Consider the following 14432-nt stretch of genomic DNA (forward strand, 5'->3'; position numbering starts at 1 on the left):
GATAGGTTTCTATTAGGGGGAGGGATTGGAGGATGAAGGTTCTTTATCTAGTGTATTCAAAACACCAAGGAACATTGCTTCCTTTATTTGATGTATACAAAACACCAGAGAATAAGGACTTTGGACCAGTTACTGGGTTCCTCACAGTGTGTGAATGATAAAGCAAAAATCACCCAAATGAGAGCATCTTTGGTGATAGTGAAAACAGGTTCTGATCTCAACTTCATCAACAAATATAGATATATAAGCCTGGAACATTTTATAGCTGCTTGTAATGTATTTTACCACATGAATTGAGACAGAGATAAGCGTGTACCCTTTTTTTCCAGCAAGCAGCAACTGGGTATTCTGTAGCTTCTCATAGGCTGCCTCTGACTGCAATTCAGCCTGTGCAGATGGCCAGCACAGAGATGACACATCACTTAAGTCTCAATTAGTTTCTCACTGCAGAATTTAAATGGGATTACAAGATACATAAAACCTTGCTGGCACTGTCTGAAAGGGATGATTTAAGACCTCTGAAATTAAAGGCTAACGTGTAATAAACCAGAGATTTAAGTACTCTAATGATATTGGAATCTAGTTTTTCTATGAAATTTTTATTGAAAAATATTTTGGCAAGTTCAGGAACTCGAATTCTCAAAGTCTGGCAAATGGCTAGAAGTATCACACCCTGACTGACATGTTTCCCATTTCTGTTTTCTGAGAACCATGCATTTGCTCTGCAGTTGCAGACTGCAATACATCAGCTTCCTTTCTTTTTTTGTCTGCTACAATATTTTTAACTCATGAACAGCAAAACTGAAGCCCTCAGGTTTTGCTTAACACAGATTAACGATCAATAACGATAGCTGAAAGGTTTATTTCATGTCCTTGTAAGGACATACATCTCCAGTTATCAAAGCAGCTGACAGTCTTATGGTACTTCAAGATTGATTGCAGTATATAGACATATAATGGTTGCAACAAAAGGCAAAGACAGATTTGAAGAAAAGTTTTTTTGCATGCCACATTTATAACATGGCAAGAGAGTTCTACAAAGACACCTATGAATAAAGAGTATTTTTCTCTGTTCATTGGAAGCTGAATAATTCATCGATTTTTAAATTACCCTCCATTCTTACAAGATGCTTTATAGTTGTATTTTATTGACTGTCTTTTTCCTCATATAAATAACTTGCCCTTCTATCAAGTCTACTGAAACAGTGAGGTTTACCCTTAAACTCAAAAGAGCAAAAACTGTTAGTATGCTCTTCTGTGGTAGAGTTGTATTCTGGAGGAATTAACTACTATTAGAATATATATATATAATTAAATCTATCTATCTGACAAAATCTCTATCTCTCCTTACTTTGAGCCTCTAATGTTCTGCTAGTTTTCTTGCTGGTTCATTTTTTGATGCAAAAATCTCTGGTGATAACACATTTCAAATAAGGTTTCTAAAAGTATTAACAATTTGTAAAATGTTATGTGCTAGGGTAATCCCTAAGGCAGATTATTCCCGATTGGTAAAGGTCTTGGAAGCAGAAGGTACATTAAACTCTAAATACTAGACAAGTTTTAATTCTCAGTTGATTGGAGATTGATCCTTTTGGTATGTAAAGAAGAGTGTAATGAAACACTGGCAAAAAAAGATATCAGGTTTACTATTTTCAACTGCTTTTCATTTTAATGTAGCCAAAACAGTGAAAAGACCTATGTATGAAAAAGGCTTTAGAGGATCATCACGAAAGGCCAGCTACACAAAATATGGTGCATCTACAATTAAGGGCTGAAGTCATCCATAGAAACACGAAGTTTTTTAAGCGGGAGCAAAAAGGTGACATTACATGTGCACTCAACATTAACAAAATTCCTATTGGAATATTACTATCAGTTCTTCACTTTAGAACTCGCTTGAGTTTGAGGATGAATTTCAGTAGAGAGTTTTTTCCTAATATCCAATTGAAACCTCCCTGAGGCCATTTCCTCCTGTTCTATTGTTACTCACTTGGGAGAAGAGATCAACACCCACCTTGTTACAGCCTCCTTTCAGTTACTTTTAGAGAACAATAAGGTCTCCTCTCAGTCTCTTCTTCTCCAGACTAAACAACCCCAGTTCCCTCAGCCACTCCTCACAAGACTCATGCTTCAGACCTTTCACAAGTTTTGTTGCCTTTCTCCAGAGATGTTCTAGCAGCTCTATGTCTTTCGTGTAGTGAGGGGCCCAAAACTGAACACAGCATTTTAGGTGTGTTGTCACCAGTGCCAAGTACAGAGGCACGATCACTTCCTTAGCCTTGCTGGCCACACTGTTTCTGACACAGACCAGGCTGCCATTGGCCTCCTTGGCCACCTGGGTACACTGATGGCTCATATTCAGCCAGCTGTCAACCAGCACCCCCAGGTCCTTTTCTGCCAGACACCTACCCTCAGGAGATCGACACTCCCACCCAGTGTGGTTGTGTCTGCCAACTGACCAAAGGAGCCCTCGATTCCTTCATCCAGATCATCGATAAGGGTATTAAACAAGACTGGCCCCAATTCTGAGCCCTGGAGTATGCCACTTGTGACCAGCTGCCAAGTGGATTTAACAGCATTCACCACAGCTCTCTGGGCTTACCCATCCAGCCAAGTTTTTTACACAGTAAAGAGTACACTTATCTAAGCCACGAGACACCGGCTTCTCTAGGAGAATGCTGTGGGAGGCAGTGTCAAAAGCTTTAGTGAAGTCCAGGTAGACTTGGGCAGCTGATTTAGTGGGATGTCCCTGCCCATGGCAGGGTGTTGTAACTAGATGATCTTTAAGGTCCCTTCCAACCCTAACTATTCTATGATTCTAGATAACATCCACAGGCTTTCCGTCATCCACTAGGTGGGTCAACTGGTCATAGAGAGAGATCAGGCAGGTCAAGCAGGACCTGCCTTTTATGAACCCATCTTGGATGGGCTTGATCTCTGGCTTGTCCTGCATATCTGGTGAGTTCTCTCAAGATAAACTCTTCCATGATTTTTCCAGGTACCAAAGATTGCTTGACAGACTTGTAGTTCCTCAGGTCCATCTTCTGGCCCTTCTTGTAAATAGACATCATACTGGAAAGCCTCCAGTCATCTGGGACTGTTAACCAGGACTGCTCATAAATGATGGAGAGTACCTTGGCAAACTCATCCACCAGCTCCCTCAGTATTCTTGGATGGATCCCAATCTGATCCTATAGACTTATTAGTGTCCATGTGACATAGCAGGTCATTAACTGCTTCAGCCTCGATTATAGGGTTTTATTCCGTGCTCCATCCCTATCTTCCATCTCAGGGGCTAAATACCCTGGGGATAGCTGCTCTGACTATTAAAACCTGAGGTAAAGAAGGCATGAAGTGCCTCAGCCTTTTCCTTATCTTTGGTGGTAATGTTCCCCCCACTCCCGCCAATAATGGATGGAGATACTTATTGACTCTCTTTTTGTTGTTCCTGTATTTGTGAAAACATTTTTGTTGTCTCTTATAACAATTGCTCTTGTCCATGATTGCCCATTTCTTTCATTAACACTACCCCTGGGGTGACTTTGTCTCAGGCCAAATAATACTTTTCCAGAAAATACTGAGGCACGGCTGAGGAAACAACACATGTGAAACCTCTGTTTCAGAGGCACATTTGTGTGTAATAAACATAGGAAGTCTAAATTCCCTTTGTCTCCCTGCAGTAGATCAATAATGATAGGTCTGTTACTTTTCATTATTACACTTTATGTATCGTCCTTCCTAATTTATGTTTTCCTGTAGCTGTTGGACTTCTCTCCAAAATGCAAGCTATCTTCCAGCACAACCTCGAGTGCATCTTGTAGCTAAGGTGTAGCAGAAGAATTAGTACTGTCAGGAACTAACACAGGTCTGTGCTAATAACCATAATGAAACAAGCATTGTTGAACCATAAGCTGAAGTTATGATAGATGGAAGAAGACTAAACATAAGCCATGGAATTTAATGAATTGCCTTATTTCTAATGTCGCCCAGTTTTAGTTGAAAAAGAAAGTGCTGTATTTCTATTTATTTTTAGTATAACATGTTTTGAGCCTAACAGCATATTTTATCTGAGAATTGTGCACTTTGTGGATCTGCTATGTAATACAGAGACGTATTTTAGTGTGCATTTTATAATAAACATGTTGGAGTTTCTTTGTAAATTATAAGGATTTCATGCTTTAAAAAATGAATTTCATTACACGGCGTGTCTAACTTCTTTATGTGTATTTGCTTCATAATGTGATTTACGTTCTTAATGGCATACATTTTCATACTGTTTCTTTCGTAAAAATTAAATCAAGTAGTATCTGTTTTTTCTCAACAGCAATAATAATTGGAAGATGTTATACAGCTCTGGTAAAGCTCAGCCTGTGTTGCTCTCCCATATTGCTGTATTTTGAGGAGATATGTGGGAACACATGAAAGTAGGCACGAAAAGAAAGACATGGAGATACACAAGGGATAGAGATGTGAGAGGAGTTATGGGCAGACACATGAAAGAGGACACCAGAGGAGAACTGTGAAGAGATGTAGTTTTGGACGAAATAAAGGTGGAAAAAAGGAGATGTGGAAGAAGACAACATTGGGGACGCTGCTGGAGATACACTTTTGGAAGAAGAATCTCCATGCCATAAGGTCAAATGCTTCTGAGCGGACTGCAGTCATGGGTGACTTACACTGCAATGCGGACCCCCCTGACATGCTGTGGCCATGTATAACCTATGCCAGAGCAAGGAGACCCTGGAAGGGACTGCTGCCTAGAGAGGAACTCACATCGGTGGAGAGGAGCTGTAGAAAGCAGGGAGCAGTGGAGGGAAATAAGACTGTGCAGCAGAAGGATACCACTATGCTTAGACCCCAACCTTCTGTGCTGCCCACCACCTCACCAAAGGGACTGGGAGAAGCTGAGAGTGGCACGCTCTGACAAGAGCCATGTACCAGCTCAGGCAAACTTTATAAGAAAACATAGTAAGCAAACATGGTAGACAGAGAAAAATACCACTTTTTGCCATTCAAACTTGGGGAAAAAATATATTTTAAAAAGTACCAGCTTTTTTCTACAAAAAGCCTTCACTTGAAGAGCTATTAAAGTTCATGAACTTTGCCTACATCAGTTCCTATATTATAGAGTGGCAGAACTTCAGTTTAAAGTGCAAGTGGAAAAGACAGAACTAGAAGTGGAATCTGTGGTTGGTCACAGTGAGTCCTTAGTATTACACATAACTCATAAACTGTACATGGACAAGATCCTAGTAAGAACTTAATAACTCTTAAAAAAACCAATTCAATGTAATAACACTTTATGACTTTTTCTTAGAAAAAAAAAAAACAAGCCAGAGACAGAATCTTACTTTTCATTTTCATAAAACTGTAGTAAACAATGCCTGTAGCATTTCTCTACTTATTCACTAGTTTTTAATCACTGCACCGTCTTTCTCCTCATGTACCTCAGCACTGCACATATAGTAAGAATTTTTCCAGATGTTTTGATAAAAACTAGTTATGTTTCATTGTTTAGCACAAGAAAAAATAAAAATGTCATCTTACGACTTCTTTTGCAAGCAACTATGAAGAGTCTTTTTCAATAACATAGCCTTCATTTAATGTAGAATAAAAATTACTGAGTTTAACTGCAGAGGTTTAACTTCAAAAATATTTTATTCAGGAAGTTACAGGAAGTTGTAAAGCTCTTTTATGTTTATAACAGTTATAAGAGTTTGAGAATTATTGTGAAATTGTATTGTAAGTTACTTGGTTGAAGTGATTGACTTCTATAACATGCAATGCTTGTCAGAGAAGAACACGATTGTTTAAAATTTATTCTAATACTATGAAATAAAAGGTGAAGGAAAAAATAACATCAAATTGCAACAAAGATTAGTGAAGGAGGAAAAGAACCTCAGGTTATAAAGCTATACATAATGTTTAAAACAGCCTCCTGATATCTAAAGAGGTACGGCTATTTTTCTTGCTCATCCTATAGCAAAGACTACAAGGTAAGTCTTTGTAAAAGGATGAGAGTGAATTAGGAGTATAGTTGACATTTTCAAAAACAAGATTATGCCACATTTTAAGTGTATATTAAAGGCAGTCCTGTATAGTTTGGCATATAAATTTGAAAGCACATTTTTTAGAAGTATAAATATTATTACCATTCAATGAGATTTAAGGTAGATTTTCAAGGGCGATTCTCAATTTCCAGGGATACTTATTTGTTGCAATGGGGAGACTGTGGCGTGCAAATTTTTGAACATTTCATCTCTCCTAAACTGTCTAGCTCTTTTCTTAGTCACTAGAAAAGAGGGGGCAGTCCTGTCTATTTATCCTCGATGCAAAAGGAAAGTGTTTGTGCTACTTTACTTTAAAAACAGTGGGATTGGGAACAATATCAGTAGAGCAGATACCTCAATATAGATAAGATAGAGGCAATGGTGAGATAGGTTAGAATTATTTTAATTTCTTTCTTTTTTTTTTTTTTTTTTTGTCTGGACCTATGTATTTGTGAATTTTTCACAGATAGCACAAAGATTTTCACTGCAGATTAATGTATTTTTCATGGGTTGCTTACCAACTCTTCTTTCCAGTATACAATGTGGTTCTTCCCTAATAAGATTTTAGGATAGTATCTTAAGTAGAAAGTTCCTATTTTCAGAGTTATCACTTCAGCTCAGAATAATGCAGAAACTCTGACTATATTAGAAATATAGCCCTGAATGGCTTGCTTGCTTCAGGTCTCCCTGATGATTTTACATCACATGCGGATAGTGCATTTTTGAGTCATGACCTTAATAGCCTATACTTTCACTACTATAACATTACAGCCTTTTTGCTAGTACAGATTGGTATCTACATGGAGCAGTAAGTGCTGTGCTATCCTCAAACTGGAGTGAAAGCAGACTCAAACACAAAGACCTTTCAAAGATTCTTATCACCTACTTCATATCAGACAACAAATCATGTTCCAGCTTCTACCATTTGAAGCCATTAAGCATCTAGTGAGATTTTCTGTAACAGTAGGAGCATTAACCCCAGTGTCCTGGACAAGTTCCAATACAAGTAATTACACTGTGCCAGTAAATCCCCTTGCATTTTATTTAGACACTGCTGTTGCTTTTCTTCTAGTAAAATATTATGTGAGGTTTGCTGTGCATTGTTAAACAGGTGCTGAGTTTTACCTAAAGTGCTGCGTTTCAAGGGTGTGTGAAGTGATCTCTGTAAGATGCAGTAGGGGCTTTGCATATCAATTTGGAATGCATGCTGGCACCCTCTGGATAATAAGCATTATATGATATAAACTTTTATCCATTTATTACCATATTCATGCAGAACAGTGTGAGGAAATACAAGAATCTTAAGCAACAGCAAGTAGAATGCACTAAAATATTCTTCAGAAGTACTTTCACTAATTTTGAACAGTATAGGGCTGACCATTTTTGTTCCTCATAAGTTCTCAGGATAACAATATCCCTGTTTCATGGTATAATTAAGATACTGCTTTCATAATTTTACAAGAATATTTACATCCTAGAGCAACTAGTAGCTTACAGAGAAGCTCACTCTTTCCTCGTGCCAGGGAATGACATTCGATTTCCTGCTTAGTTTGAACCAGACTAAGAACTTAATCTCTTTTCTCACTGCACCTCTTAAGACAAGCTTCTCAGTTGTTCCAGTTCTGGGTATCAGTTACTCAATTTGACTTGAAATTTTACCTCAAAAAGCCATGAGTGGGAAAAAGGCCAGGGTCTACAAATTCTGTGTTTTCTTGTAAATTTCTTTCTGTAACCAGTATTGTTCTCAGTACTGTAATTATTTGCCTGTGTTAAATATCCTGTGGTGTTTCATAACTGTTCTGCAGTGCTAACAAAACAAATCTGAACAACAAAACCAATCTGAATTTGTTCCAAGCTTGCGTAGATGCAACAAATTTTTGAACGGCTCAAAAAGAAAATTAGCCTGTGTATATTTGTGACTAATCATTGTTTGCTCAAAGCTCTGAATGTGTAAAATATTTCGCAGATGTTAGGCATTATTACATAAGAAACAGTCCACTGTAGAGATAAGAAGTGCTTTACTGGGCAACCTGTGGTCTACGAGATTTATGCTATTGTGCAAGAACATGAAAGTTTATATGATTTACAAAATTACTTCCTGAATGCACTTCACCACATCAAAAGTCCTCAACTCAAGGTATTTCATTCACCTAGAAAAGAGAAAGTCTAGACTACCAATTTTATACAAATAATGTAATCATCAGGAACAGTCAACACAGGTTCACAAAGCTAAAACTGTGCAAGATGCAGTTTCAGGGCCAGTTCCATTCAATATTTTAGAATCACAGAATCATAGAATGATTTGGGTTGGAATGGACCTTAAGGAACACCTAGTTCCACTCCCTCTGCCATGGGGACACTTTCCACTAGAACAACTTGGTCAAACTTCATCCAATCTGGCCTTGAACACCTCCAGGAACGTGGCAACCATGACTTCTTTGAACAGCCTGAGCCAGTGCTTCACAAACCTTGTAGTAAAATGTTTCTTTTTAATACGTAATCTAAATCTACTCTTTCATCTTAAAACTGTTACTCCTTGTCCCATCACTGCTGTCCCTGATAAAAAGCCACTCCTCAGGTTTCCTGTAGTCCCCCTTTAGGTACTGGAAGGCTGCTAAAAAGTCTCCCTGGAGCCTTTTCTTCTCCAGGCTGAACAACCCCAACTCTCTGAGCCTGTCCTCATAGGGAGGTTCTACAGCCCTTTGATCATCTTAATGGCCCTTCTCTTGTCTCACTCTAGCAGATCAATGTCCTTCCTGTGCTAAGAACCACACAACTGAAAACAATAGTCTAGGTGATGTCTCACCAGAGCAGAGTACAGGGGGAGAATCACTTCCCTCAACCTGCTGATCACTCTTCTTTTGATGTAGCCCCAGATATGGTTCACTTTCTGGGCTGCAAGGCACATTGCTGGCTCACATTGAGCTTCTTATCCACCAATACATCCAAGCCTTTCTCTTCAGTGTTACTCTCAATCCACTCTCTACCCAGCTGGTAACTGTGTTTGGGATTGCCCCAGCCTACGTGCAAGACCTTGTGTTTGGTCTTGTTGAACTTCATGCCGTTCACACGGGACCACCTCTCAAGCCTGTTAAGATCTCTCTAGATGGCATCCCTTCCCTCCACCATGTCGACCACACCACACAGCTGGGTGTCATTGCCAAACTTGCCAAACTTGAGGGTGCCCTCAGTCCCACTGTCCAGGTCTCCAACAAAGACGTTAAACAATACCGGTTCCAATGTATTTATCTACACTCTGGATACAGGAATTAAATGCCACATTAGCGAGTTTGTTGATGGCCAGATTGGGAAATGCTATTGACTCTGTTGAGGGACAAGAGTCTTTTCAGAGGGATATAGATAGATTGAATCATTGGGCAATGATTAATGCTCTGACATGTAACAAGACTAAATGCTGGATTCTGCACCTAAAATGAAGAAGCGTGAGGCACAGTTGTGAGTTGGGAGACGAGTGGCTGGAGAGCAGCCCTGCAGAAAGGGATCTGGAGCTGCTGGTTGACAGCAGGCTCAACATCAGTCAGCAGTGTGCCCTGACAGCCAAAAAGGCAAACCGCATTCTGGGGTTCATCAAACACAGTATAATCATTTGATCAAAAGAGGAGACTATCCAGTTGTAAATAGTGTTGGTGCAGCCTCACCTGGAGTACTGTATGCGGTTCTGGGACCCACAATTTAAGGATATGAAGGTCTTTGAATGTGTCCAGAGGAGGACAACAAAGCTGGTGAAAGGGCTGGAAGGAATGCTTGTGAGGAGTGGCTAAGTACTCTGAATTTGTCTAGTTTAGAGAAAAGGATGCTGAGATGTGACCTCATTGCATTCTACAGCTTCCTGAGGAGGGCACTTGGAAAGGGACTTGCCTATCTGTTCTTATTGGTGTCCTGTGTCAGGATTTATTGGAATCTTTCAAAGCTGCATCAGGAGAGTTTCAGACTGGACATCAGGAAACATTTCTTTAATGAATTGATGTTCATATACTTGATTATGCTTCCTAGAGAGGCGGTTGATGTCCCAGGCTGTTTAGTGTTTAACAGGTATTTGGACAATGCCCTTAATACCATGCTTAACTACATCAGTTCTGAATTGCTCAGGCTTTTGGACTAGATGATCATTACAGGTCTCTTCCAACTTAAATAGCCCCTTTCTTTCCTTTCCCTTCTGCTCTTGCTGTGGTGTAAACTTAACTACTGCCACAGCCCCTCTGAGGTGTACCTGTTCTAGCATTGTCTTCATGGCGTGGAACACAATGCCTGCTCCAGCACGAGCCTACTCACAGTCATAGTTCCTTCAGGAGTGAACCTGCTCCAACATGGCCTTACCCGTGGTTACAGTCTCTCCAGAAACATACCTGCTCTGTTGTGGTCTTATCCATGGCCACATGCTTTGAGGTTCTCCAGCACTGCAGCTAAGCACCACACAGCTGCTCACTCGTTCTCCGCTGGTGGGATAGGGAAGAGAATCAGTTAAGTGAAAGTGAGAAAACTTGTGGGTTGAGATAAAGACAGTATAATAAGCAAAACAAAAGCTGTGCACACAAAAGCAAAATAAGAAATTCTTTCACTACTTCCTGTTGTCAGGCTGGTATTCAGCTATCTTCAAGAAAAACATGTCTTCATTGTGCAATGGTTACTTGGGAAGACAAACACCATAACACCTAACATCCTCTCCTTCCTTCTTCTTCCCCCAGCTTCTTGTCTTGAGCATGATGTCATATGGCACGGGATATCCCTTTGGCTAGTTGGCATCAGCTGTCTAGGTCATGTTCCCTCCCAACTTCTGTACCCACAGCCTATTCATCGACAGGGTGGGATGAGAAGCCTTTGACTCTGTGCAAGCACTACTCAGAAGTAATAAAAATATCTCTGTATTATCAACAGTATTTTCAGGACAAATCCAAAGCACAGCCCCATACTAGCTACTATGAAGAAAATTAACTCCATCCCAGACAAAACCAGCACAGTCTGGCAGCTCTGAAGTTCTTGCCTTCTTGGTTGGTTTACTGTCCCAAGACTTCAAAATCAGTTTCCAGATTTATGACTCTGACTGTATAGTGAACTGAGACTTAAAAGATTCTTGTTTGCTGCATGCTTACAGAGGGCAGTTATGACACCTAATGCCAGCTCCAAGACAAATTCCAGAACTGCTACCCAAAATAGGGTTAGTTCTCATGCAGATTGAACCTCTGATATCCTGGGGACTGGAGAATAGGGGGCAGAGGAGGAGAGGTCTTGGCACTGCAGTGGTTCTGAGAACACTTTGATGTCTTCCAAATGGACATGATTTTGCATTTTTTGATGTGAAATAGGTGTTGGCATACTTTAGAAGCATTCTTACTCATCCTGTGCTTGAATTAGTTTTGTGAGTTCATCTTGGAGTATCTCACAGAGGGGTGAAGTAATCCCTAATATAATTAACACTAATCTTTAACCATGTGTCATTAGGAGACATTTTCACAGAAATGTGCTGTAGTTTAACATAGTTATATACCTGTACACAGCATCTCTTTTGCCCTTTTTATACTTTGAACCCTGTGTAAGGAATTCTGCATGCTGTTTCCATTTCAAAGTGTAAAGTAATAGTAGCTCCTGACCACTCTTGTCTAATACTCCTGAAGGCATTTTTCTCTGTGTCAACACCCTGCAGGCAGAATGCCTGCAGCAGATACTGCATGGTTAGTGACTTGTTTAATCTTCTTCATATGATAGCGCTGTTTACCTCACTCTTTTCACCATATGCTCAAGAAACATAATGTTGGAAAAGCTGTGTTTGACTCCCAAGGCATATTTCTACAGGCCCAGATGAATTCTAAGTCCAGTGTAGCAAAGTATTTCAGTTGAACTACTACTAAATATACCGTTAGTATTGTTATTATTAGCACCAAACAGAGATGATTTATTAAAATTATTAAATAATTTAGTGTCATAATATAAAGCATTCCTGTAAAATGATAAATAATTCCAGGTGGTTTTAATTTCTTATTTATTTTCAATCTGCAATCTCTTACTTTGCCTATACTGTGCAAGAAGACCATATCAGACAACTAGACCACCTGTGTATGTACATGCAGTCAAATATCATACATACAGGACTACTTGTGATGAGCTGCAGAAGTTAACTAAAACTGATGGTTGTCAAAATCCAATAATCTTATTCTATGGACATAAGCTTTAAATCTGTAGCTCTAAAAAGACTGTATGAATAAATACTTAATTTTTGAACTGTGGAATAGAAGTCATAATGTATAAAGAGTGAATAATTTGAGGAATTATTAATCCATTAAGGAAATATGTATCAAGCATAAACGTGGATACAGCTTTATTATTTTTTTCATACAACAGAAAACAAGTGTCCCCCATAATCAAATCTATTGCTTGATGTAATCTCCACTTTTAAAAGAGTATTCCACTGTCAAACTGAAATTAAAGACTTTCCAAGAAGTGAAATGCAATGCAAGAGTCCATTCAGCTTCTGAATAACATATTAAAAGTCAAGAGAAAAAGTTTTTTACCATTTTGTTGCTGAGTATGGTTGTGTTGCTTAGTTTTTTTCACTTAGAGGATCTCCTTGCTTACACTCAAAGTACATAATTTACTTAGAAGATTTGATACATTTAGACAAAATTGTGACAGGAGTGTCTCCAGTATCAATCTGGATCCAAAAGCCAGTTTGTGAGGGTAGAGAATTGCAGCTTATGAATCTCAATAAGCTTACACCAAGTTACATCATCTGCAATCCTGAAACACTATGAGTCTTCATAGTGAAGTTTGAAAGAGTTCCAAGTAAGCAAAAATAGCACATGAAAATATAAAGTTATTTAAAAACAACTGTAGACTTAACTAGAACTTCTTTGAAAGAACAAAGAAGCACTTAAATACAACAGAAGTACCTCAGCTCTTGAAATTCTTTTGTGATAGGACTAGGGGTAATGGGTATAAACCAGAGAGGAGCAGATTTAGACTAGTCATAAGGAAGAATTTCTTCACTATGAGAGCGGTGAGACACTGGCACAGGTTGCCCAGTGAAGCTGTGGCTGCCCCATCCCTGGAGGGGTTCAAGGCCAGGTTGGATGGGGCCTTGGACAGCCTGAGCCAGTGGGATGTCCCTGCCCATGGCAGGGGGGTTGGAACTAGATGATCTTTAAGGCCCCTTCCAACCCAAATTATTCCATTATTCTATAATTCTATTATTCTAATTTGTGTACTTTTTATGCTGTGTTTATTACTGTTAATGTGCCCAAGTTGACTCTATATTTTGAATGTCTTCAACTTTGACTCTAAAATCTGTTTTTATTGTGTATTCAAATTATGTGATTTTCTTGAGTGATTGTTTTTCTTCCTTTCTTTCTGGCCAGTCTTGGCTGTTTTAAAATATACTTTGCAGACTTGATAAAATGCAAGCTTGAAAATTTGAGTAGATAAATTTCTTTTGATGAGAAATAAACCTTGTTGCAATTTAAAACTCTCTAAAAATAATTACCAGTCTGTTTATTTTAGCAGCGGGAAACGGTTATCGTTTATAGTATTTTCTTTTCCTTCTTACTTTAGATAAATTATTGAGAACTATATTTCATTTTGTTCAAACATTTAGGAAAATTGCTTGTCTTACTTTGTGAAAAAAAGTCATTAGTAGTTCAATACTTGCATTTTCCTAGTTATTTGTCTACTTAATTTAAATTCTGTCTTTCTATACTGCTATTCACAGAATGGGCATCAATATCAGAAGAGATGCATTCTAGGCTGACTCTTAAAATAGAATGGTAAATGTAAGTAACTTGTTCAGCATACCTTAAAGTGAACTACAAATATTACATCGCTGGCATGCTGTTGATTTACGCCCCAGAAACTAAGAAATCAATTAATATATTAATTGATACAGGGTAGCAAAACAATTTGCAGCCCTTGGTCGTGATCAGAATGCTACCAATCACAAAGGTAAATATTGCACCATCTTTTCAAATTTTGGAGCTCTGATCATTCTCTTTACAAAAAGAAAATGATAGTGTCAGAAGGTCAAGAAACTCCCCCAAGGAACTGCTGTATCAGAGACACCAATTCAGTAATGAATCATTATGACAACGCTGTAAAAAAATAATAGGCTGAAACTGTGAGTGAATCACTGAAGCATTTGTTACAAATTCAAAACCAGTCATAACTATAAGATACAGACATTAAAAAATTCTATGTATAGACTGCTATACAGAAACAAATATTTCAGCTGGCGGGGCTGTTAATTTTTTGTCACTGTGAGTTTGGCATGTTCAGGGGGAAAAAGATCTTTCCATGTAATATAAAATGTAAAGGTTTTCTTATAGAGACCCCTGGTCATTCTCCTAGTCTCATCTGAGACAGAAGGAATTTTACAAG

The sequence above is a fragment of the Cuculus canorus genome, chromosome 3 (genome assembly GCF_017976375.1).
Source record: "Cuculus canorus isolate bCucCan1 chromosome 3, bCucCan1.pri, whole genome shotgun sequence".
NCBI lineage: Eukaryota > Metazoa > Chordata > Aves > Cuculiformes > Cuculidae > Cuculus > Cuculus canorus.